The sequence below is a fragment of the Hemitrygon akajei genome, chromosome 1 (assembly GCF_048418815.1).
Source record: "Hemitrygon akajei chromosome 1, sHemAka1.3, whole genome shotgun sequence".
In the NCBI taxonomy this organism is placed as follows: Eukaryota; Metazoa; Chordata; class Chondrichthyes; order Myliobatiformes; family Dasyatidae; genus Hemitrygon; species Hemitrygon akajei.
Window position 1 is genome coordinate 120,484,693 of NC_133124.1, and position 25,385 is coordinate 120,510,077.

Here is a 25,385-nt window from a genome sequence, read left to right on the forward strand (position 1 = left end):
AGGCTGCTGCGTATTAATATCGCGCTACCGTCTTAGCGCGTTCCCCGGAAAGGAGCTCCAAATCCACCAGACAAAACAAGACTACCCAGACACACCAAGTCAGGAGACCAACTCTACCACCCAACAAACCAAAAACTAAAGCTACAAGATCTGCACAAAACCACATAGTTACAACAGTGCAAACAATAGCATAATTGATAAAAAACAGACCATGGGCACAGTAAAAATAGTCCAAAGATGTTAAAAGACTATAAGTTCGAAAGAAACCACCATACAGTTTCCACAAGTCCTCAGGGTCCCAACAGACTCGCCATCCCACGCAGGCGGCAGAAGGGAATACCCCAGCTATGGACTTCCACAGCACCACCCGACTCAGCCTTGCAGACGCAGTACACAGTGAAAGCTTCATTGAACCCAGCCTCGCAGATGCAGCACACAGTGAAAGCGCCCCGACTGCAGCAGACTCCGAGTCCGTCGAACATCCCAGCCTCCGACCATCCCCTCCGGCACAGCTTCTCTGAGCACTATCCTCTGCCGAGCGTATTAAGATGCCCCCACCAACGGCCACCGGCAACGGGACCTCGAGGACTGGGGGCCTGTTCTTCTCAGCAGAGACCCGGACCTCACAGCAGCAGCAGCAACGATGAAGGCCTTCCTGGAGATTCCCAGATGTTCCTCTGTGCTCCTACGTCCGTTTTCAACCGATTATGATTGCGCACGGCACCCCGTTTAACAAATAACAGATAATCAGCTCTGGAGTGGCCGCTGCAATCTGCGTCATGCCGCCATCTTGGAATTACCAACAATGTACTTCTACTTTGAGATAATCTGTATGGACGGCATGCAAAACAAGGTTTTTCGTTGTATCTTGGTAGAGGTGATAATAACAAGCAAATTCCAGTTGCAATGGTTATAACAGATTTAAATTATTAAAAATATTTCAAAGCGTATTTGAGCCCAAGGTTAACTCAAGGCATTAAGGATATTTAAGGGCAACATAATGAGTACACCCACTGCCTCGGAGCATCAATGACCAAGGTTCAACCCTGACCTTTGGTACTGTTTCTATGAAGTTTGCATGTTCTCTCTGTGACCACATGGGATTCCTCTGGTTCATCCAGTTTTCTTCCACATCCCAAAGACAAGCAGGTTGGTAAGTTGATTGACCACTGTAGACTGACCTTGTGTTTTGGAAAGTGGTGGAAATCTGAGGGTGGCTTAAGAGAATGTGCGCGGTGAATAAGAAATGGAGTTGATATAGCATGAGTGTAAATGGGTTGTGGATGATTGGCACAGATTAAATGGGCTGAAGGGTCTTTATTAGTGCTGTATATCTTTGATTCTAACATTATGATGCTAATTAATTTATAAAAATACACCTACTTGCACTTGGATGGTGCTGATTCCAGTTTAGGAGTAGGAACTTGGATTCTGCTACTGTCTGTAAGGGGTATGTACATTCTCCCCGTGGCAACATGGGTTTCCTCCGGGTGCTCTGGCTTCCTCCCACGGCCCAAAGACGTACCAGTCGGTAGGTTAATTGATCATTGTAAATTTTCCTGTGTTTAGGCTAGAGGTAAATTAGGGTTTGCTGGGCAGCAGGGCTCAAAGGGCTTATTCTGCACTGCATCCCGATAAATAAATAGATAATAAAATGAATATTCTGGAATCTGATCTCCAGATAGTTCTTCACTTCCGCATTGCAATACGCAGAGCTCAGGAAAAAAGTCACACATGCTTTGTACCCTACTGGCGATTCTCTGCACAGCCGATGTGTGGTCTAGCCCTGTGAACACATATTTTCAGCAGGGTTGAATTTTACTGACGTCTTATTGGTGAATTAAAACTATGCTGTCTTGTTCAGTTTTTATTCATCTGAAGCATAAAAGAAACAAGCCACACATATAAAAAATGATGTGAATCAGGTCAATGAGAACTTGTAGTGAATGGTAGAACAACGGACCTCACCATTACCCTTGCAACTATGAAAGGTCTCTGCAGACTGAACTTCCACTGGTGAGATATCTGCTACTGTCAGGGTTTCTGGTGATCTGCAGCCGTGCCGTCATCAAACTTGCAATCACGTTAAACAACAGAAATACTCACAGAGGCAGGAAACAAAAAGCCCAATTGTTAATTATGTCATTGCCAAATTCAATCAAGGTAAGATCTTGGAAATCAACTATGAAAAAAACTAAAAATATCTTTACATTGTTTTGAAAGCCAGTCTCCCCTTTATTAACACTGTCCATACTTGGCAAAGCTGCCAGCATAATCAAAGACCCCTCCTACCTCAGTCATTCCCTCTTCTCCCCCCTTTCATCAGGCAGAAGATACAAAAGCTTGGGAAACATGTACCACCAGCCTGAAGGACGGCTTCTATCCTGCTGATATAAGGCTCTTGAAAGAATCTCTTGTGTCACAACGATGGCCCCTTGATTTCTCATTCTACCTCATTGTGTCTTTTGCAACTCATGTATCTACACGTGCCGCGTTTCCGCTGTAAATGAAACCCTAATCCTACATTCTGCATTCTGTATCTCCTGATGTACTTCTGTTTGCAATGATCTGTCTGGATAGCTCGCTAACAAAACCCTGACAGTGTGTTTCAGCTCAAGTGATAATAATGACTCAATTATCAATGACCAATTTCTATTTTGCAAAACCTGTCAGGGATTTACAATACCACTGTTGAAATTGCTATTTAGGGCCAGATAGTTTGCTGAGCAGTATTTCTGACTAACTATACTACAAGGACTCTTGACCATCATCTAATATTGAGTAAGAGTTTCAGGATATCTGAATGGGAATGTCTTTTTCAAATGAATCTGGCACTTACATACAAGAGAATATCTGCAGATGCTGGAAATCCGAAATGCTGGAGGAACTTGAATATTTTATTTGGTGGAATGTTCTAGAAAAACTGCAAAAGGTATAAGCTACAGAAGAGCATTAAGTTACTGACAGCAATTTTCAGATTTTCTGTCTTAATCCCACTTGTGATTAAATACAGAAATTGTTACTAGTTTATTGGATTAATTATCGTGAAATAAAACCAGAAACAGTCAGCAACTCATGCAGCATTTGGAGAAAGAGACAGCTAATGTTTCAGGATGAAGATCTGATAAAGAGTCTTGGACCTGAAACATTAACTCTCTTCTTCTCTCCTCAGATGCTGTCTGACCTGCTTTTATTTCAGACTTCCTGCCTCCGAAGATGTTCTTTGTCATAATAATGGAAAACACTTGGGATGTTACATCCATCATTAGGGTGAAATTTCACATTAATGATGGATGTGACATATCAAATGGCACTAGTTCTGAGTTAGGCCAAAATTAGCATGCTACTTTTGCAAAAAGCGCATTTGAATACATTTCCAAAAGAGATGTAAAATACACAACAGTGTAAGTTATTTCACCTGCTTCGTAAACTTGTTTTTAAAATATTGGACTGAATTGCTTCTTTCCTTGTTGTATGACTCCATGACTCTAAATATATTACCAATTCTTACCTTTTTAACATACAAACTACTTGAGAAATATTGGTTGAAGACTGCATCCGGGTGTTCAGTTTGACAAAACAGCACGGGATAACTTACCGTAGTTGCCACTTCTCATCATTGGTTTAATAGTAATGACCTGCTTGTGAAGTTTCAAAACCATTTGCTTAACTCTTAATCCACAAGAGTGCTTGCTCGAACCTAACAACTGTATAATTTGGTTAAATCCAAATAATCTAATTATGCAGGCCCTCCATAATGAAGCTGCTCTTACAGGCCTTTTGGCAAATCTGTGATGCATTGTTTGACAGATCAAAAGGCTGTGATTCCTTTTTCCTTTCTTCTTCAATGTTCGATTGAAGAAGTTAAGTACACTTGCTAAAAGTTTCATGAAGGAAAATTAACACATTGTTTGTGAGGTTTTGATGTTCACAATTTACATGTATTTTAAAGCAAGAAAAGACATCTGTGGGTAGTGACTGCATCTTGTCTAATCTGCATTTTGCTGCTTAGCTTTATTTGAATTCCACTGCAATTGTAATAATATCAAAACTGAAGCCAGGCCCTTTGGCGAAGGGATTAGTTATTTGTCTGCAGTGTTTGATTAATATGAGACACACTATTTTCCAGGCTGTGTTTTGCAAATGCATGAATAAATCTTATGTGCAAAGAAAATATAAGAAAATTGGTAAAGTATTGTTGGCATAATTAATTTTTTCTGCCTGTCAAGAATGTCGCACAATGTCTCTTACTCACTTATTGGTATTCATTACAACACCTTGGGGCATGCAGTTAATCCACACAGGTGTGCACCCTTTACAGAACTTGACTCATGGTTTTCAAATTTGTTTATTATACTATATTATAAATGACCAGTCTGTCGCAAAGAAGTCCACTTAATTCATAACCTCAGCTGGCATGCTCTGCTAAGACAAAGAAAGCCTTTCATTTATCCACATCTTCAAAGTGCATAAAGGACATACTGTTGAATTGTAGTCACTGATGTAGTATGGGAAATGTAGCAATCAATTTGCACACAACAAGCTCCCAGCTGCGGTGATATGAGCAAGATGAACTGGTTTGCAAGATGAAACGTAAAGGATTTAAAGGATGTAATTCTCCTTCACCTCTTCAGAAAACCTTATTTGTGTCACCCTTTGAGTGCAGTAAGGGCTTCAGCCAGCATTGCACGTGGAAGTGACGATGCAGCACTCCCTCAGTATTGGCCTCATTCTTTGTATCGGGAGTGGGACGCGAACTCTCAACCTTCAGACGTGGAGGCGAAGAAGCTACCAGATGACTGGCGATGGCTTAATAATTGTGCAATGATCACACCCTTTGTTACAGCATCATCAGCTTTAACTTTTTGATAGTTGGCCTGGTTTGAAGTTCTTAGCTTTGACAACTCAGTAGTAACTTCAGTCTGAACAAGTCTGTTGGATCGGTCTTTATTTACATTGAACTGCAGAGACAGCTCGTTCAGCCCAGTTGGTCTACAGCATTTCCAACAAAGCCTCCTCCCACCACACTTAGATCAAACCATTAGGAAATCATTATTTTCTCCTTCATCAGTTCTTGCCTGTAAATAGTCAGAGTTGTACAATACAGAAATGAATCCTTCAGCTCAACTCATCCATGTCATCTGTGTCCTCTAGTTGACTCTTCCTAACCAATCCCCACCTTTCCAAGTGAACTTATATCCTATCCCTTAGAATGTTTTTTTTCTAGTAATTTCTCTCCTATTGACATCAGGATCACTGCCCTGCAGTTTCTTGGCTTATTCCTATTGATTTTTTTTGAATAAGGGAAAACCACTGACAGTTTGCCAGTCACTGGTATCTCACCTTTGGGTAATGAAATCCGTTAGAGTCTGAGAAATGTCCTCCCTTGCTTCCCATAGCATACTGGGATTGGTCCCATCCTGCCCCAGAATTTAACCGCCTTAATAGATACCAATATCTCTCACACTTCCTTCTTCATGACATAGACATGTTCCAGAATATCAGCACATTCTCTCAATCCTCTGCATTTTTCTTCCTGTTGAATACCGTGAAAAAATACTCATTTGGGATTTCTCATGTCCCCTGGCTCCTCAGATAGATTTCCCTTTGGGTTCCTATAGGGATTGAACTCTTTCCCGAGCTACCACACTTTTTGCCCTCTTCTCATAGCAACTTCCACATTCTTACCATTCCCGAGTTGAAGAAATTTAACCTGAATTCCTTCTTGGACAACAAGTAACACCACTGATCCTGGAACTTGAAACATAAACCACTGTTGGAAGAACTCATCCAGTCAAGCAACATCTATGAAATGTGAAACCAATCGACATTTCAGGTCATCTGGTAAACCCTCCACTTTCCATGCGATCTGAGGAAGGGTCATTCACTGAAAGCATTAACTGCTTTCTCTTTCTGCAGATACAGTTTGATTGGGTGAATTCTGATTTTGTTCTTTATTGAATTTATTAGCATCTATTTAATATTTCTGACACACAGATTTGCATTTCTTTCAACTATATATACCGTGTGCATACCTGTCAACCCCTTCATAATTGCAAAGATCTTTTTTCATTTACCCTTTAACCTTCTTTGCTGTTTAATGCCAACATGTCCTTTAAAGTAATTTCTTTATAAGCTGCCTTTTATGATGGATGTTTTTTTTTGGTGATTGTATGGTATACATGCCTTCACCCAGCCCTCCTTCATTCCCAGCAGCCTCTTCCCCTGTGTGTTTCACTCATTCGGACGAGACTCTGGTGACATGCAGGAAGGTATGCTCGTGCATTTGGAACAGGACAACAACTGGTCATGGGACAGATTTCAGATGAGTGCCAGGTCCTCTGCTGTTCTCGGAGTTGTCTCATGGACTCATGGTTTTGTGTCTTGATAGTTCATTGGCCCCTCAAACCAAGCAGGGACCAGGTACACAGCACATCTGTAATTTGCACCTGAACATCTGCTGTACTTTGCCTCTCTCCTTAGCATGCAAAAGCAATCATTAAAATTAATCCTTGTGGGGAACAAATGGAATGCATACAGGGTAGATCACTTGGCAAGATATTGATGTAATCAGCAGAATTCTGAAACAATGGACTAAACTTATATACTTGGATAGAAACACTAAGGTATACAGTAGAGTTAGAGAAATCAATAGAAATCATTAGAAAGATTAAACATTATCTGCTTATACCTTTACCTCCAATTCTGACTCTAGTTAGCTATTGCACAAGTATTGATTATTCCCCATATTTAGCAGGCAGTGGTTATTGGTATTGGTTTTATTATTGCCACATGTACTAAGGTGTTTGCACTTTCGTTTGCATGCCAGTCAAATCATGCAAATACATCAAGACAGTTAAAGAAGACAAATAAACAATGCAGAAGACTGTGTTGCAGCTAGAGAGAAAGTGTAGTGCAGGTAACTAATTGAAGTGTAAGTACCACAGTGAGGTAGACTGGAAGAACAGCAGCAGGATAGAAGCTGCTCTTTGAATTATCAAAAGTTTTTAGTGACCATCGTCACTTTAAAATTAATGGATGTCTTTCTGCCGTTAATCTGACAAAAACATAGGGTCACATCGAAACTGATCGAATCTGTGACTCCACCTGCAAAGGATTTAGCTACTATTGTTCATCTTTCCACTGGTCCTGAGCATATTGTGTTAGCCAAAAGACAAGTGGTCTTTTTTACTTGGTCTGAACATGGCGAAACAAGACATATCTTCCCATGAAGAGGTATTTGAAAATGAATGACACAACCCAATCAAAGAGCCAGTTAGAAAGAAAATTAGAGTAAAGGAAACAACATGCAGACACTATTAAATCATATAAGGTTAGGAATGATGGGTGGTGTGCTTTGGTTATGAAAAGCTGGTTGAATTAACTCGGCTGGTCCTAGCTATAGTGCTGCCTATTCACTTCATTGTGAAGTAAGACAATTTATATCTGGTTGTTTCTTACCAAGTTTGGACTCAGCCCAGCCTTGGAGAATTCATTAAACAAAAATATTTTCTTCATGCCAGGACTTTTGATGTATTGCCAGGTTTCTCACTGACCTTACACAGCTTTTGGTTACGTTTGGAAGTTTCAAACTCTGATACAAGTGTCTTTTTAGTGTCCTATGGTAGATTGCTCTTCAAACTTCATTCTAGATGATCTTAGTGCCATTATTCACTTCTTATGTGGATCCCATGAACTGGAGTATGTCTTTTTCTATTCAGCATCTTATTTATGGGGTACAACTGAATGCTAAAGACAGTACACAATTGTTTTACTTTAGTTAACCTTTCAATATTGTTCTATCTTAGGCAATTAATCCAGGTAGTATGGCATGGTACTGTGTTAAAAACATAGTATTTAGCACAGTACAGGCCCTTTAGCCCACTATGTTCTGCCAACTCTTTAAGCTATTCCGAGATTAATCTAAACGTTCCCTCCCACACAGCCCTCAATTTGTCTAAGAGCATCTTAAATGTCCCTACTCTATGTGTCTCTGCACACCCCTAGCTGTGCATTATACCACTTATACCAGTCTCCATGTAAAATACCTACCTTTGGCATCTCCTCTGTACTTTACTCCAAACACTTTAAAGTTATACTTTTCTGCTCTGGCTGTCCACTCTGTCTATGCCTCTTATCATCTTGTACTCTTCTATCAAGTCACCTCTACCGCATCCTCATTCTCTCCAAGGAGAAAAGCACTAGCTCAGTTAAACTATCCTCACAAGACATACTTTCTAATCAACAGCATCCTATTAAATTTCCTCTGCATTCTCGCTAAAGCTTCCTTTCATACTGAAGTGACCAGAACAGAACACAATACTGTACTCCAAATGTGGTCTAACCAGAGTTTAATAGAACTGCAGTGTTACCTTATGAGTTTTGAACTCAGTCCCCTGACTAATGAAGACCAACACACGATACACCTTCTTAACCACCCTATCAACTATCACGGCAAATTTAAGGGATCTACAGATAAGAACCCCAAGATCCCTCTGTTCCTCCACACTGCTAAGAATCCTGCTATTAACCCTGTATTCTCCCTCTGAACTTGACCTTTCAAAGTGAATTGCTTCACACTTTTCCAGATTAAATTCTGTCTGCTACTTTTCAGCCCAGCTGAGTTCTTATTGTCTCTCTCTCTATTCTGCCATTACAATAATGTTATAAATTAAAATATTCAACTTAAGCCACATCCACAAAATACAAACCTAATGGTCAATGGGATTATGCATCAGCATTGCATTCTTCATCTCTGATAAAGCATTCACAAAAAACTTTGAGAAGTTGATGGAACTGAACGACTGGGGCATTGCAAGAGGCAAAGACAAAGTCCTCATTTGGGCCATGACTTGATCCATAATGGAAACAAGTGAGAGCAAAGTTAGAAGGGTATTTATTGAAAATAGAGAATTAATGATAATTTTAGAGAGAATGCTACTGTCTGTGTGTGGTGTATTTGAAAACATTTGGAGGAGTTAATATAATTCAAGTTCAAGTTTATTGTCATGGGCATACATATTCTCAGTATAAACATCACAGAAATTAGCTTTTTGCATCAGCAGGACAGTACATTATAAATATGACAAACATAAATTACTCAAACTTAAATTAACATAAATTATACATAACTTGCATTAAAATGCAAAAATAAACATGACAATATTATTGGAAGTTGAGGCAAATGTATTCTGAGGTCAAATTTTTGAAAATTGAGCGTTGCAGGTCAATGCAATTTGAAATCAGTGTTAATCATTGGAGTGTCACCCTTAACTTCAGAATGGTCACAAAAGTGGAGTTAAGACATTCCATGTTACAATTTTGATGGATAACTTGGGATTATCCCTGGTGTTGATGTCTGTATTTATCCCTCAGTATACATTACATCAATTAATTACTTAGTGATTAGTCCATTGCTGTTTGGAGGAACTGAATTTGTAGAAATTGTCTGCACTCTTATCTGCATTGTAGCAAAGTACTTAGATGGCCATAAAAAACCTGAGTAAGTTTTATGGAGACAAGAGGTGATTGAGCTGAAACATTACCACTGTTTCTTCTTCCAGAGCCAACTGTGTGATTTGCTGAGAATTTACTGCATTTGTTGTTTTTATTTTTTTTACTTTTACGCAGAATACAAACCTCTTAAAGTGCTAATTATGAATGTTACAGCAGGAATTAATATTTTGTCAGCATTGACAGCTTAGGCAATAACTTCAGAAAGGTGTATTATCAGGAAAAGGATGAGTGGTGCAATACAGAGTTGTCACGGAGTCAATTTACCTCCAGTTATGAACTATTTTTACATTCATAAGCCAAAGCTAAAGTTGTTAATTTATCCCCATTGGAGAACTCCTTCAGGGCCATAACCAGACAATTATATTGGATATGGTGTGGAAATTTAGAACTACAGTCCGATAAAAAGTATTCACTCCCCTTGGAAGTTTTCACATTTTACTGGTTTACAACATTGAGCCACAGTAGATTTAATTTGGCTTTTTTTAACACTCTTTCATGTCAAAGTGAAAACAGATCTTGACAAAGTGATCTAAATTAATTGCAAGTAAAAACACGATTGCATAAGTATTTACCCTCTCCCTTTAATATGACACGCCAAATCATCTCTGGTGCAGGCAAAGTCACATAATTAGTTAAATGGAGATCTGTTTTTGGAGACCTATGTGCACTCAAGGTGTTACAAATGATTGTAGTAAATATATACCTGTATCTGGAAAGTCCAACTGCTACTGAAGTCAGTATCCTGGCAAAAACTACACCATGAAAACAAAAGAATGCTCCAAGCAACTCCGCGAAAATGTTATTGAAAAGCATAAGTCCACAGACGGATACAAGAAAATTTCCAAGTCACTGAATATCCCTTGGAGTACAGTTAAACAATCATCAAGAAATGGAAAGAATATGGTACAGCTGTAAATCATTTGGCAAGTTGGAAATTCAAGTACCCACCCCAAATGTTCAGGTACCAAACAGTTCCCATGAAGGTAGCTCTGGCATAACCTTGGCAGGACCTGACAAAAGAGTTCGTCAAGCAAAGATTGCTAAAAATACTCAGCAGTTCATGAGGTGTCTATAGGGAAACTGGATCGATGTTTCATAGTAAGGGCATTTTTGGACGGAAGAAAGTTGCCTGTAAATAGGCAGTGTGGGGATGATATGGAGAAAACAGAAGGGAAGTCTGTGATGGGATGCAGATGAGAGTTGTCAAGGAAACAGTTAAAAAAGCAGGCAGTCGAAGACAGAAAGGAACAAAAAAGGAATCAACTTGTAACATGGAGATAGAGCCATTTGCAGAGAGAGAATCAGAAACAATGATTACCAAAAATTATTAAATTCATTATTAAGTACTAATGACTCTGACATCTAGACCAAAGGTGAGGTGCTGTTTCTCAGACTTCTGTCAGGCAGTGTTCGTGATGTAGAAGGCTGGAGAGAGATTGGGATTGGGATCCAGACTTGCAGAATGTGATGCTGGGGACCACTATCTTTGCATATTAGCCATAGAGCAGATAAGAAGGAAAATCTTGATGCACGGTGAATTCCCAATTCTTTTTCCTAGTATTTTTTTCTGCTCAAAATTAAATCACATTGTACATATAAACTTTGCACAACATGATAGAATTTCTTGGCCCATAAACCGAAAACTTGTTCATTTCTGCTTAAGAGTTACAGCCTCGAGGGTGCAAGTCAGATGTGTTTGGTGCAAGGCTGAGTACTCGGCTTTTGCTGTTTGTGGGGGTTTGTGTGATCTTATCACGAGTGACACCCAGTCAATGGGGTAAAGGATTAACTTTTGCAACTGCAGCTTGCCATTTCACACTGGTCTTGAAACTATAATCACCTGATTGCATTCTTTGTTGAAGCTGTAATACATTTCTTGACAACTGGAATAGTTCTGGAATATGATTTATTACTTAAGCAAACGAAATTGGTGAATTTAATGAGTTGAGTAACACTTCAGTTTGACAAGTTTTCTTGTACATGTAGTTCCCCTTAACTATTGGCAAATCTCATTAGAACTAAATAAATATTTAATTGGGAGAGAAAACAGCAGGAACTGTTGGATGCAAGGGTACGTACACTTTGGGATTTTTACTGACACGATTATTACTTTGACAGTTCTTTATTGTTGATATTAAACTTTGAATTATTTGTGGAGTTGTGCTCATTCAGAATTATATACAAATTTTCCCTCCTCCGCCACTCACAACATTCTATATTGGAAGTATCTTCTTTCCTTGTCACTGGGTCTAACTTCTGTGATCTCCTCACCAATAGCACAGTGGGAGCTCCTTCATCAGAGCTGGTCCAAAGAGATAGCTCACCACTGTCTTCTCATGCTCAATGAGGGCACTATGATGGAGTGTTGTCTCCTGATGCAGAAAATTCTGACGGAGATAGCAAATCATACTGAAGCTGGCATTCATAGACTCTCCTAGTTACAAATTTGCCACTTGGGCAGTCATTTGACCTGGATCACTGAGAGGTTGAGTTGTGTACAGTAAAAGGCACAGATACAGAGATTCCTGAGGCAGCTGCGGTTAAAGGATTGCAGTCATTAGAAGGGCTGATGTTAACTACTGCAGGGGCAATATTTGAGTGAGTTAATGCTCCATATTGGCCGCATGTTGACAATTCTGCTTGGAGCTGGAGATGGTATACAGAAAGAAGGTGGACATTGCTGAATGAAGATCAAAAATACTTTCAATGATGTCTAATAGAGACATCCCATGAAGAAATATGTTGCTATTAGGAGAAGATACTCTTCTCTTGCACAGATATTTTATGGGGTATATCAGGCTTGGCACATACATAAGTTGGGAACTATTGCAATCTCTGTAAGCTAGCGTTTCATCTTTGTGTACAAATGTTGCCCATCTGTTTGTGCTGCAAGATGGAGTTTACAGATGATGGGCAAGGAAGAGGAAAGATACCTGGACTGTTAACCCAATGGTTTGCCTGTATTTATAGGGTGTTTCAGAGTAGCAGTGGCCATGTGTGGCATATCTGTATAAGTGTGCTATATGTTTTCATTCTGCATTTGAGACTTGGACAGAGAATCCAGATATGTGTTACTGGGTGAGTGCTTTTTTTTTTGGAGAGGACAATAGACTAATGCCCCATATACTCTCTCAAGGTCCCCTGATACAACATAATCTCTTGGCCATATCGTATCACTGAATTTAGATTGCAAACAGCAGATGACCCTTGGGAGTCTGTCAAATGCATATTGGCTGGTGTGTTTTTTTTTAATCATTACAGTTATTGAACTTTAAAAGTACTTCACTGTAAAGTGATTTGGGAAGGTGTGCATAATGCACATTCATTGCCTTAATCTATATTACCTGTAATACTTAAGATATGCAAATGCAAACTCTCAACAACATAAATACCTGAATTACCTTTATCCCCTTTATTCAGAATTCAGTATTCAGAATCAGGTTTATTATCACTGGCATGTGTCGTGAAATTGGTTAACTTAGCAGCAGCAATTCAATGGAATACATAATATAGAAGAAAAATACAACACCTGTAATAATAATGATGATGATGATGATGATGATGATGATGATGATGATGATGATGATGATAATAATAATAATAAATAAGTAAATCAATTACAGTATATGTATATTGAATAGATTAAAAATCATGCTAAAACAGAATTAATACATATTAAAAAAGTGAGGTAGTGTCCAAGGTTTGAATATCCATTTAGGAATCATATGGAAGAGGGAAAGAAGCTGTTCTTGAATCGCTGACTGTGTTCCTTCAGGCTTCTGTACCTTCTACCTGATGGTAACAGTGAGAAAAGGGCATGCCCTGTGTGCTGGACATCCTTAATAATGGACACTGCCTTTCTGAGACACCGTTCCTTGAAGATGTCCTGGGTGCTTTGAAGGCTAGTACTCAAGACGGAACCAACTAAATTTACAAGCCTCTGCAGCTTCTTTTAGTCCTGTGCAGTAGCCCTCCCGCCCCCCCCGTACCCCCACAGCCATTCCGGACAGTGATGTAGCCTGCCATAATGCTCTCCAGAGTACATCTATAGAAGTTTTTGAGTGTATTTGTTGACATACCAAATCTCTTCAAACTCCTAATGATGTATGGCCACTGTCTTGCCTTCTTTATAACTGCATCGATATGTTGGGACCAGGTTAGATCCTCAGAGATCTTGACACCCAGGAACTTGAAACTGCTCACTCTCTCCACTTCTGATCCCTCTATGAAGATTGTTATGTGTTCCTTCTTCTTACCCTTCGGGAAGTCCACAATCAGCTCTTTCATCTTACTGACGTTGAGTGCTAGGTTGTTGCTGTGACGCCACTCCACTAATTGTCATATCTCGTTCCTGTACGCCCTCTCGTCACCACCTGAGATTCTACCAACAAGGGTTGTATCATCAGCAAATTTATAGATGGTATTTGAGCTATGCCTACTCACGCAGTCATGGGTAAATAGGGAGAGTAGAGCAGTGGGCTAAGGACACACCCCTCAGGTGCACCAGTGTTGATTGTTAGTGAGGAAGAGATGTTATCACCAATCTGCACAGATTATGGTATTCCGGTTAGGAAGTCAAGGATCCAGTTGCAGACAGAGGTACAGAGGCCAAGGTTCTTCAACTTCTCAATCAGGATTGTGGGAATGATGGTATTAAATGCTGAGCTATAGTCGATGAACAGCATCCTGATATAGGTGTTTGTGTTGTCCAGCTGGTCTAAGACCGTGTCAAGAGCCATTGAGATTGTGTCTGCCATTGACCTATTGTGGCGTGAAGCAAATTGCAATGGGTCCAGGTCCTTGCTGTGGCAGGAGTTCAGTCTAGTCATGACCAACCTCTCAAAGCATTTCATCACTGCAGATGTGAGTGCTACTGGGTGATAGTCATTAAGGCAATTCACATTATTCTTCTTAGGCACTGGTATAATTGTTGCCTTTTTGAAGCAAGTGGGAGCTTCCGCCCTTAGCAGTGAGAGGTTGAAAATGTCCATGAATACTCCAGCCAGTTGGTTAACACAGGTTTTCAGAACCTTACCAGGTACTCCATCAGGACCTTCACCTTGCGAGGGTTCACTCTCTTTAAAGACAGCCTAATATTGGCTTTTGAGACAGAGATCACAGGGTCATCAGGTGCGGCAGGGATCTTCACAGCTGTAGTTATATTCTCCCTTTCAAAGCGGGCATATAAGGCGTCAGTTCATCTGATAGTGAAGCATCGCTGCCATTGGGTTTTGCTATGTCGGAAGTAATGTCTTGCAGACCCTGCCAGAGTTGTTGTACATCTGATGTCACCTGCAACCTTGTTCAAATTTGTCTCTTCACTCTTGAAATAGCCCTCCACAAATCATACTTGGTTACAGTTCTGAGTCTTATTCCTATAAAGTGCGAAGGGTGGAAGGTGAAGATGGATGTTTGGGAATGAAAGAGATCATTGGTGATTATATTGAGAGGAAGATTACAATGTGGTTTATTCATCTGACAACTGCTTAAGCAAATTACCTGTTTCCAGGTTTGCACTGTTCAATTGGTGTCAGAATTTCACAGACTACTCAATTCTCCTGTGATAGCAAAAGGCAGTTATTCATATAATATTATTATTCACTACTATGCAGTCTTATGTGCTTTTTATGTTATTGCTATTTCACGAAGTGCATCTAGTATCCATGCTGCTTCATAATTATTCTTGCCAGGCGTAGCATCATGTCGTTAGGAAGAACAAACATTTTAGCTCTTAAAAGCTCTAATTCTGTTTGATTTAATGATTCTTCCAATAAAGGATTGGAAGGCCTTGAAGTAACATTGAAAGTTCTAGTGCAATAGCATATCCTAAGCAAGCTATCTGCATGGCAGAAGTGCATATATTCAGACTATTTTTCCATCTGAGGTCATTACAATGCATGCTTCAATAGGCCCAAATAAATTTAGAACACAGCATTTGTGACACCTGACCTAGACTTGCAGAATGTTTGTAATGATGCTTCTTAAAAAAATGTAGAGTTATTGTTTCAAAGTTCAGTATCATTGCCTGGTAAAAGACCGTATTTGTGTTGTAACTTCCAGCCACCTACACAATTCCCTTGCTGTTTTTTTGTAGTTAACAAAGAGATGATTGACATCTGACTAACATTAAATTGTTTAAAATTCAAATAAGAAAAAATATAAGTTGAAATTATTGAAGGAAATCGTGCCCGGGAAGCATTTTATTGATCAATTAATTAATTGAAAAACAGCACAGAATAGGCCTTTCTGGCCACTCGAACCACGTTGGACTGTGGGAGTAAACCAGAGCACCCAAGGAAAAGCCATGCATTCCACGGGGAGACTCCTTCCAGTCGGAATTGAACTGTGAACTCTGAACTCTGATGCCCCGGCTGTAATAGTGTCATACTGAGGTATACTTAAACTGAAAAAAGCAAAAACTGAAAGGATTCATGGGAATGGATGTTATGGGGTAGGTTAAGTGGAAGGGGCAGAATAGTTGTGCTGCTGTCACAGCTATAGTGATCTGGGTTTGATTCTGCCATCTTTGCATGCTATTTACATGTTTTTTGTGTGACTGCATGGGTTACCAGGTTAATTAACTACCATAAATTACCTCTATTGTAGATGTGTGTTACGAGAATGGGAAGGGCAAAGATTGCTAATGTGTGCAAAAATTGGTTCAAGGGAAATAATTGTGGCAACAAAATAGATGGGATTAAACTGAAAGATAGCACAACTTGCTGGACGATACAGTCTCCTTCTATGCCTTCAGGCGGTGTGAATGGGATCAGTTCTGAGTTAACCATGCAGCATGTATTGACGTGAAATATTGCATCAACACATGATAATAATTTGAGGGAAACAAGTTTCAGTTAAACTGCTGAGGCTTTATAAGGTATTAGTCAGACCAATTTGGAGTACTGTGAGCAGTATTGGACTCCTTATCTACGAAAGGATGTGTTGGCATTGGAGAGAGTCCAGGGGAGTTTCATGAGAATGATCCTGGGAATGCAACGGTTAATGTATGAGGAGTGTTAGATAGGTCTGGTACTTGATTGCTGGAGTTCACAGGAATGAGGGGGGATCTCATTGAAACATACCCAATATTGAAAGACCTAGATAAAGTGGACATGGAGAGGATGTTTCCAATAGTGGAAGAGTCTTGGACCAGGGACACTGCATCACAATACAAAGAGGACTCCTTTAGAAAAGAAATGAGGGAGAATTTCTTTAGCCAGAAGGTGGTGGATTTGTGGAGTTCATTACCATAGAAGGCTGTGAAAGCCAAGTCATTGGGTATATTTAAATCAGAAGTTGATAGCTTCTAGATTAGATACATAGATAGATAGATACTTTATTGATTCAAAGAGATTTGCAGTTTCGCAGTAGCATTATAAGTGCACAGATGTAAATATTAGAAGAGAAGTAGAAAGAATAAAAAATAAGTTACCTCAAACAGTCTAACAGGTGGGGATCATTATTTCCCTGACTCAATATAGAGCCTAATTGCGAAGGGTAAGAATGACCTTATATAACATTCCTTAGAGCAGTAAATATTACAGGGAGAAGACATGAGAATGGGGTTGAGAGAGATAATAAATTATGGAATGGTGGGGTAGACACGATAGGCCTAATTCTTCTCATATGTCTTCTGGTTTTACGGTTGTAATACTCTGTAGGATCTTCCCTGAGCCTCTGACACTCCCAGAAAATAACCAGAGTTTGTTCAATCTTTCCTTATAGCACATGCCCTCTAATCCAGGCAGCATCCTGGTAAAATTCTTCTACAGCCTTTCCAGTGCCTCCACATCCTTTCTACAATGGGGTAACCAGAACTGGATACAATATTCTAGACGTGTCAGCTCAGTAGACATTATGAAAATGATGGAATATAAAAAGTGCTTGGAATCAGAAGGGCAATTGAAGTGAAGTGAAACAGACCTTGGCATTTTTGCAGGAGCTTTATGAGTCAAATGTAACACTGGGTCATAAAAGGAGATAACTGTGTAGGTGGCACATTGCCTGCATGGAGAGCTGAGCTCTAAGGCTCCTTTATAGAGAGGCATGGGACGCAAAAATGTTTAAGAAAACTGTTTGACTGTTTAGGGATTGGCCAGCCCTTCGCTGCCCGTGGTAGAATGATTTAATTCAAGGATTGGAGAAGTGCATACGCATGTGGTGTGGTGATAGGGAGGGAGCGAGTCCATGGTGGGATGTGATAGCAACTTCCAAACAGAATCATTGCTTAGCCAGGCTCCAACATCAAGCAGTAAACTCAGACACGCTGAGTCTATCTTGAGCAGCCAAAGGCTCTTCAAACTAGTTTTGCCGATTAATAACCTAATAATGACTTAATGATCAACCCTTTGTCTCAGCTCAAGCTCTGTGCTCTAATCCACATTTCATTTCATGTCTGAGTATATGATGTAAGGTTATTGCAAGAACAATGGAAAACGGTGGGGGCTGAATAGAGAACATTGGGACATAAAGAATAGAAGTAGGCCACTTGAATCGGTGCTGTCATTCGTGAAGATTATGGCTGTTTCAATTTTTGATCTCAACTCCACATTGCTGTAAGATATCCATACCAATTACAGTCCAAATCTCTCTCAGCTAAGGACATGTGCAGTGACATACTCATTAACTGTTCCTCAGCTCTCTGGGAGGAGAGAAGTCCAAAGAATTACGGTCTTCTGCTTTGGAAAAAAATATATTCCTCCTCATATCACTCTTATATCGGCAAACCTCTATCCCAAGAGCCTGCCCTAGGTCTACATTGCTTCTTAAATAGAACAGCACAGGAACAGGCCCTTCAGTCCATGAAGTCTCTGCTGAATCCAGTGCCAAATTAAACTAAATCTGTTCTGCCTGTACATGATCCATATCCCCACAATCCCTGCATATTTATGAGTCCACCTAGCAGACCCCTGACATCAACATCATATTTGCTTTCACCACAACCACCTCCTCTGGCAGTCTGTTCTAGGGATCTTCACTCTGTGTAAAAATATTTGCCCTGCACATCTTCTTTAAACTTACCCCTCTCTCCCCTTAATTGCATGTCCTCTATTACTTGACATTTCTATCCTTAGGGAAACAGATTCTGTCTGCACTATTTTTGCCTTTCATAATTTAATAGATATCCATCAGGTCTCCCCTCAGCCGCTGACAATCCAGAGAAAACAAACAGAAGTTTGTATAACCTCTCCTTATCACTCATTCCCTCTAATCCAGGCAGCATCCTGCTAAATCTCTTCTGCACCCTTTCAAATTCTCCACATCCTTTCTGTAAGGGAGCAACCAAAATTGCACAGAATACTCCAAATGCAGCCCAACCAAAGTTTTAAATAGCTGCAACATGACGTATAATTAATGTTTCTACCAATGAAAGTAAGCACCTTCTTTACTGACCTATACAGGAAGCAATGGACATCGCCTGAGTATTTACCCTGTCAAGCCTTTGAAGAATCCTTTATTTTTCAATAAAGCCACTGCTTGTTCTTCTAAATGTCAGTAAACAGGCCTAACCTGCTCAATCAATTTGCATTAGATATACTCTCTGTTATTTCTGAGCCAAAGGAGACTAAAATCAAATGCAGTGTTCAAGGTGTGGTCTGACCAGTACCGGGGTAGCAAGACTAGGTATTTTTACTATTATTGCAGTAAAAGCTGTTTTTTTTGCCTCGCGTTAAATCAGAAAATGTTGGAAACAGTCAGCAGGTCAGGCAGCATCTGGAAGGAGAAGCTTCAGGTCAGAGAACTTTTGTCAGAACAAGGAAAGAGAAAACAAGTCAGCTTTGGAACTTGCTCAGTTTTGGCCAGAACCAGAAATATTAATTGTTTGTCCCTCCACAGACACTGACTGACCTGTTAATATGTCTTGCATTTACTGTCTCTGGCATTGCAATTTTAGTTTTGATCTCTCATTACAGTTGTCTTCATAATTACTTCCTGTGCCTGTACATAAACATAGCCAGCTAACTGGAAAAGTGTTATCCCAACTCAATAGTTTCTTTTGGTTAACCAATCAGCTATCCTTGTATTTAGATACCATAATCCCTCATCTTGTGGAGTAACCACTGTTAATATGTTGTAGCGCACTGAATGACAGCCTTCGTAAGAGGCCCTGAAAATGGAAAGTATTTTCCTTTTCATCACTGATGCCCTCACCTTGATCAGTACTAAAAGGAAAGTAACTCTGAGTGCAACATTGACCTGAGCATCTGCTATAACTAATTAGCCGCTAATTAACCTGAACACGGAACAGCAATTACACCTTGCTGGCTCACAGGGACAGAGCAAGTTGTACACGACTACATTGTGAGCTGTGAGGTAGAATGCTCCTGTCTTTGTGAACCAATGTGCCCTCCAACCTTCAAGGAACTTATCAGCAGCTTAAAAATTAGGCATGAGCAAGACCTTGCCCAAAATATTTCCTGCTTAATTCAAGGTGATTGTACTGGATGGCAGGGAAATAAATCAATTTTACAGTAAGGGTGCTGCAGCAATAGGCTGGAGTTTTGCTTGCCAACTTTTGTTGGATACTTTCCAAGAGGTATCTTGACCCTCCCCCCCCCCCCCCCCCCCACCTTCAGTTTCACATCACTTCTCCCAGTCAAACAGCCTTCTTTTCCCATTTTCAACATTTCTATAACTGGTCAGCAGAGATGTTCTAAAATGAGAAAAAAAGGTGCCATGCCACTTCTTTCATGCTTCGACAATTTTTTCTCTGTGGAGTTCCTGGACTCTGGAAAAACTGATGTACAAAGTGAGATTGGGTTGATAAGGCCAATATTCACCACAGTTAAAGTATAATGAAAGGGAATCTCATAAAAACCCTTAAAATTTTAACAGAACTGGACAAAGTAAATATAGAAAGATGCCCTGGGTGGCCATAAGGTCCAAGATCAGAGGTTATTAGACCTCTACAGATAAGAGCCATCTTAGACTAAGATAAGAAGTAATGTCTTCTCAAGCGGTGAACTTGTAGAACACTCTACAACAGAAAGCAGTTGCAGCCAGATATATTCACAGCGGAGTTAGATATTGTTCTTAGGGCTAGAGGGATTAAACAACATAAGGATCAAATGTGAATAATGCATAGAATTTGGATGGTCAGCTGTGATGATGTTGAATGGTAGTGTAGGCTCAAAGAGCTGAATAGCTTATTCCTGATCTCTGTTTCTGTTGATGTAGATCCTGGTGATTCCGGGACAGTCCTGGAGAGTTGGAGAACTTCTGCTCTGTGTTGGTCAAGATTGATGATGACCTCTTGCTGAGCAGAATGTGTACAAGAGAGATCTACCAGTTAAGTGCAAGGAAAAAAAACAGGCCAATGAATCCCTTGAATATTGTTGCCAATTATTCTTCTCTGCCTATGGGTTAAGGTCACAATAAGAGACATTTGTCTGTACTAATCAGGATTAAGTATTGCAAGATGGCAGCTGTTAGATGCATTCATCTTTGCAATTTGGTTCCATTGACTTCAATGTAGTCAAATGCATCCATGGCTTCACTATCACACTAGAATTTTACTATTATAGTAGACTTGTATACTGAAAGCATGCACCATCAGGCTCAAAGTCAGCTCCTATCCCAATGTTATCAGACTCTAAAACAGACGTCTTGAACGATAAGATAGACCCTTGACCCCACAGTCGACGTCATCGTGATCTTGCACTTTATTGCTTGCCTGCACAACAGTTTTCTCGGTAGACTTCACATATTATTCTGCATTGTTATTGTTACCGCACAAAGAACCACCTATACAATGAAGGCTCTTCAACCAGACATTTGTCCGCAGGTGCTGTATGACCTGCTGAGCGTTTCCAACATTTTCTGTTTCTAGATTGCCAGCATGTATTCTTTTTAAATCTTCATCCATTTACCTATGGATAAGTATTAGCATCAATATATTAGATATTTTACAACTAAGGAGAAACAGCAGTTCATTGTGAAATGATTTATAGTGTTTGTACCCTTTCAGTGATAGACTACATCATGTGGAATTTCCTTTGCAGAATTCCCCAATGACATTTCAGCAGAAGTTCTGTGGTCCTAAACTAATAAGAAGTTAATGTTATTTTCCTGCCATTGTTAAGTCAACTGACTGTGTAAGCCATCTGGGAAAATTTTAAGTGAAGCATTTTGGGAGGCATTGGGATATAAAGAACATCTTGCATTCGTTACCTGTTTATCAGCTACGTGGAACGGTCTTATGTTCCAAGCCTACACTGGTGACCGCCCTGCACTTTTCCTATGCTACATCGATGACTGCATTGGTGCTGCTTCCTGCACCCGTGCTGAACTCATTAATTTCATCCACTTTGCCTCCAACTTGCACCCAGCCCTGAAGTTCACCTGGTCCATTTCCAAAACTTCCCTTCCTCGATCTTGCTGTCTCTATCTCCGGAGACAGTTTATCCACCGATGTCCAATTATAAACAAACGGACTCTCACAACTACCTGGACTATACCTCATCCCACCTTGCTACTTATAAATCCGCCATCCCCTTCTCTCAATTCCTCCACCTCTACCGCATCTGTTCTCAGGATGAGGCTTTTCATTCTTGTATGAAGGAGATGTCCTTCTTTTTCAAAGAAAGGGGCTTCCCTTCCTCCACCATCAATGCTGCCCTCAACCACATCTCTTCCATTTCACACACACCTGCTCTTACCCCATCCTCCTGCCATGCTACCAAGGACAGGGTTCCACTTATCCTCACCTACCACCCACCAGCCTCTGCGTCCAGCATATAATTCTCTGAAACTTCTCCCACCTTCAACTGGATTCCACCACCAAACACATCTTGCCCTCCCCCGTACTTTCTGCTTTCCACGAGGATTGTTCTCAACATGACTCCCTTGTCCATTTGTCTCTCCCCACTGATCTCCCTCCTGTCACTTAACCTTGCAAGCAGAACAAGTGCTACACCTGCCCCTACACCTCCTCCCTCAGTACCATTTAGGGACCCAAACGGTCCTTCCAGGTGAGGCAACACTTCACCTGTGAGTCTCTTGGAGTCATATACTGTGCTCAAAGCTCCTGGTGTGGTCTTTTGTATATCAGTAAAATGCAACGTAGATTGGGAGACAGCTTCGCCAAGCATCTACGCTTTGTCTGCCAGAACAAGTGGGATCTCCCAGTGGCCATCCATTTTAATTCCACTTCCCATTCCCATTCCGATATGTCCATCCATGGCTTCCTCCATTGTTGGGATAAAGCCACACTTAGGTTGAAGGAACAAGACATTATATTCTGTCTGGGTAGCCTCCAACCTGCTGGCATGAACATTGATTTCTCAAACTTTCAGTAATGCCTTCACCGTGGCCCCCCCTTCACCATTTCCCATCCGCTTATCCCTCTCTCATGTTATCTCCTTGCCTGCCCATCACCTCCCTCTGGTGCTCCCCCCCCCCCCCGACTTTCTTCTTTCTTCCATGGCCTTCTGTCTCTTTCACCAATCAACTTCCTAACTCTTTGCTTAATCCCTCCCCATCCAAATTTCACCTATCGTCTGACATTTCTCTTTCCCCTCCCCTCACCTTTCAAATCTACTTTTCAGCTTTTTTTTCTCCAGTCCTGCCATAGGGTTTTGGCCTGAGATGTCGACTGTACTCTTTTCCATAGATGCTGCCTGTCCTGCTGAGCTCCCCCCTGCATTTTGTGTGTGTTGCTTGCATTTGTATAGTTCCTTGTACACCTCCCTGCCTGAAAAGTGCTAATAGGTTTAGTATTCTCACAAGTACCAAGACACAGTGAAAAGCTTTTGTATGTATGCCATCTTGACAGATCATTCAGTAAACTGAGGGAAAGCAATATGAAAATCAACAAACACAAAATGCTGGAGGAATTCAGCAGGTCAGGCAGCATCTACAGAAAAGAATAAACAGTCGACATTTTGGGCCGAGACCCTCCTTCAGGGCTGAGAAAGTAGGAAGAAGATGCCGGAATGAAAAAGTGGAGTGAGGGGAAATTGGCTAGCTGGAAGGCGATAGGTGAAGCCAGGTGGGTGGGAAAGATCAAGGGGCTGGAGAAGAAAGAATCTGATTGGAGAGGAGAGCGGACCACAGGAGAAACAGAAGTAGGAGGGGATCTAAGGGGAAGTAATAGGCAAGTGTGAAGAAGTAAAAGGTCAGAGTGGGGATTAGAGGAAGCGTGGGGGATTTGTTTACCAGAAGGAGAAATCAATATTCATGCCTTCAGATTGGAAGGAAATCAGATGGAATATAAAGTGTTGCTTCTCCACCCTGAAGGTGGCCTCATCGTGGCTCAAGAGGAGGCCATCGATAGATACAACAATGTCAAGTACCGAATATAGTGTCGCTGTTACCTGTTGAGCAGGTAGACAAATAGAGTGCAAGTGCCATGATGAGGTAGACTGAAAGAACAAGGGTTAATCTTTATTGCATTGGATCAGTTAAATAGTCTTCTAACAGCAAGGTAGAAACTTGTCCTTGAGGGTGGGAGTTCATCATTTCAAGCTTTTGTATCTTCTGCCCGATGGAAGGAGAGAGGAGCGAGAGTGACTGGGGTGGGAGAGACATTATGTTGATTGTTCCCAAGACAATAGGAAGTATAGACAGTGTCAAAGGAGGGGAGGCTTGTTTCCATGGTATATTGTCATGATATTTCTATCGATTGATTGATTTAGATACAGCATGCAGTAGGCCCTTCCAGCTGTTTGAGCCACGCCGCCCAGCAGTCCCCAATTTAATGCCAGCCTAATCACGGGACAATTTACAATGACAATTGACCCACCAACTGGTGCGTCTTTGGACTGTGGGAGGATGCAGAAAAAACCCTCACAAAGCCATGGGGACAACGTACAAAATCCTAACAGACAGTGGCAGGAATTGAACCCCTGTCACCTATACTGTAAAGCGTTGTGCTAACTACCACACAGTCGATATGTGTCTTCCTTCGGGGGAGGTCCAGCCAACCAAGGTAAGGGTAAATTCAAGTCTGGAGGCAGCATCCTTGTTATCTTTACAGCAACAGCTTTTGGCGAAGGTCAGGCAGCTGGTTGATTGGAACTGGCGTGGTTCCCGCTCTGTTCAGCAGCATTAGCAGAAGAGGGAGAGACAGGAGCCAATTTTGCCAGTCCCTATCATTAACAAATGAATAACTCAAACCAACATCCAATTGCTTTCAAGCATCTTCCCCTCACAAGTGCCACAGATTGCTCCTGTATTACGCTCACAGAGTATCCAATTTCTGTCCCAGTTTAGTTGTCTGCTGGCAGTGTGTAGGAATTGAGGTATAAAGAGATATAGGATGAAAATAGGCCTTTCAGCCCATCAACCTACTTCCTACATTAATCCTATATTTTATATTCCTCAGTTCCTCTCAGAGACTACTCCTCACATAACAGACTAAGAACAAATTTAAGGCAGCCAATTAAACTGCCAAGTGACACGGCTTATTGATGTGAGAGGAAATTGGAGTGGCCAGGAAAATCTCACAGGTCGGAGGGAGAATGGCCAAACAGAACCTGAGGTCAGGATCGAACCGGAATCTCTGCCGTCAGAGGCAGTGGCTCTACTAGCTGTGCCACTCTACCTGTGTGAGCATCTTTTGAGAGAGGTTCGGAGGGAGACTTTAACATAAGTAAATTTTACGAAGTATTCTTCTCTCTCACTGGGTCTCGGAACTGCCCACATCATTCCATCAGTTCAGGATATGCTTGAGTCATTTCAGTGCACCATATTTATGGAAAGAGGGATGCCTAATTAAAACCTAGAATTATGATTTCCATCTTAAATGCCTTGAAATGCATCCCTGTTTGTTTGCAGTAAGGGCAGCCACTAAGTACTGACAGTTGTATCGAGAGGTCCGATTGCTAATTAGCACACACACAGCCGTATCAAATAGCATGAATTTCTAG

At 40.8% G+C, this 25,385-nt stretch overlaps 1 protein-coding gene across 1 annotated transcript in view; it reads left to right on the top strand.

Annotated features, from left to right (window-relative positions):
* Positions 1 to 25,385, top strand: part of ofcc1 (orofacial cleft 1 candidate 1) — a 254,122-nt gene that overhangs the window by 72,259 nt on the left and 156,478 nt on the right. The window lies entirely within an intron of this gene.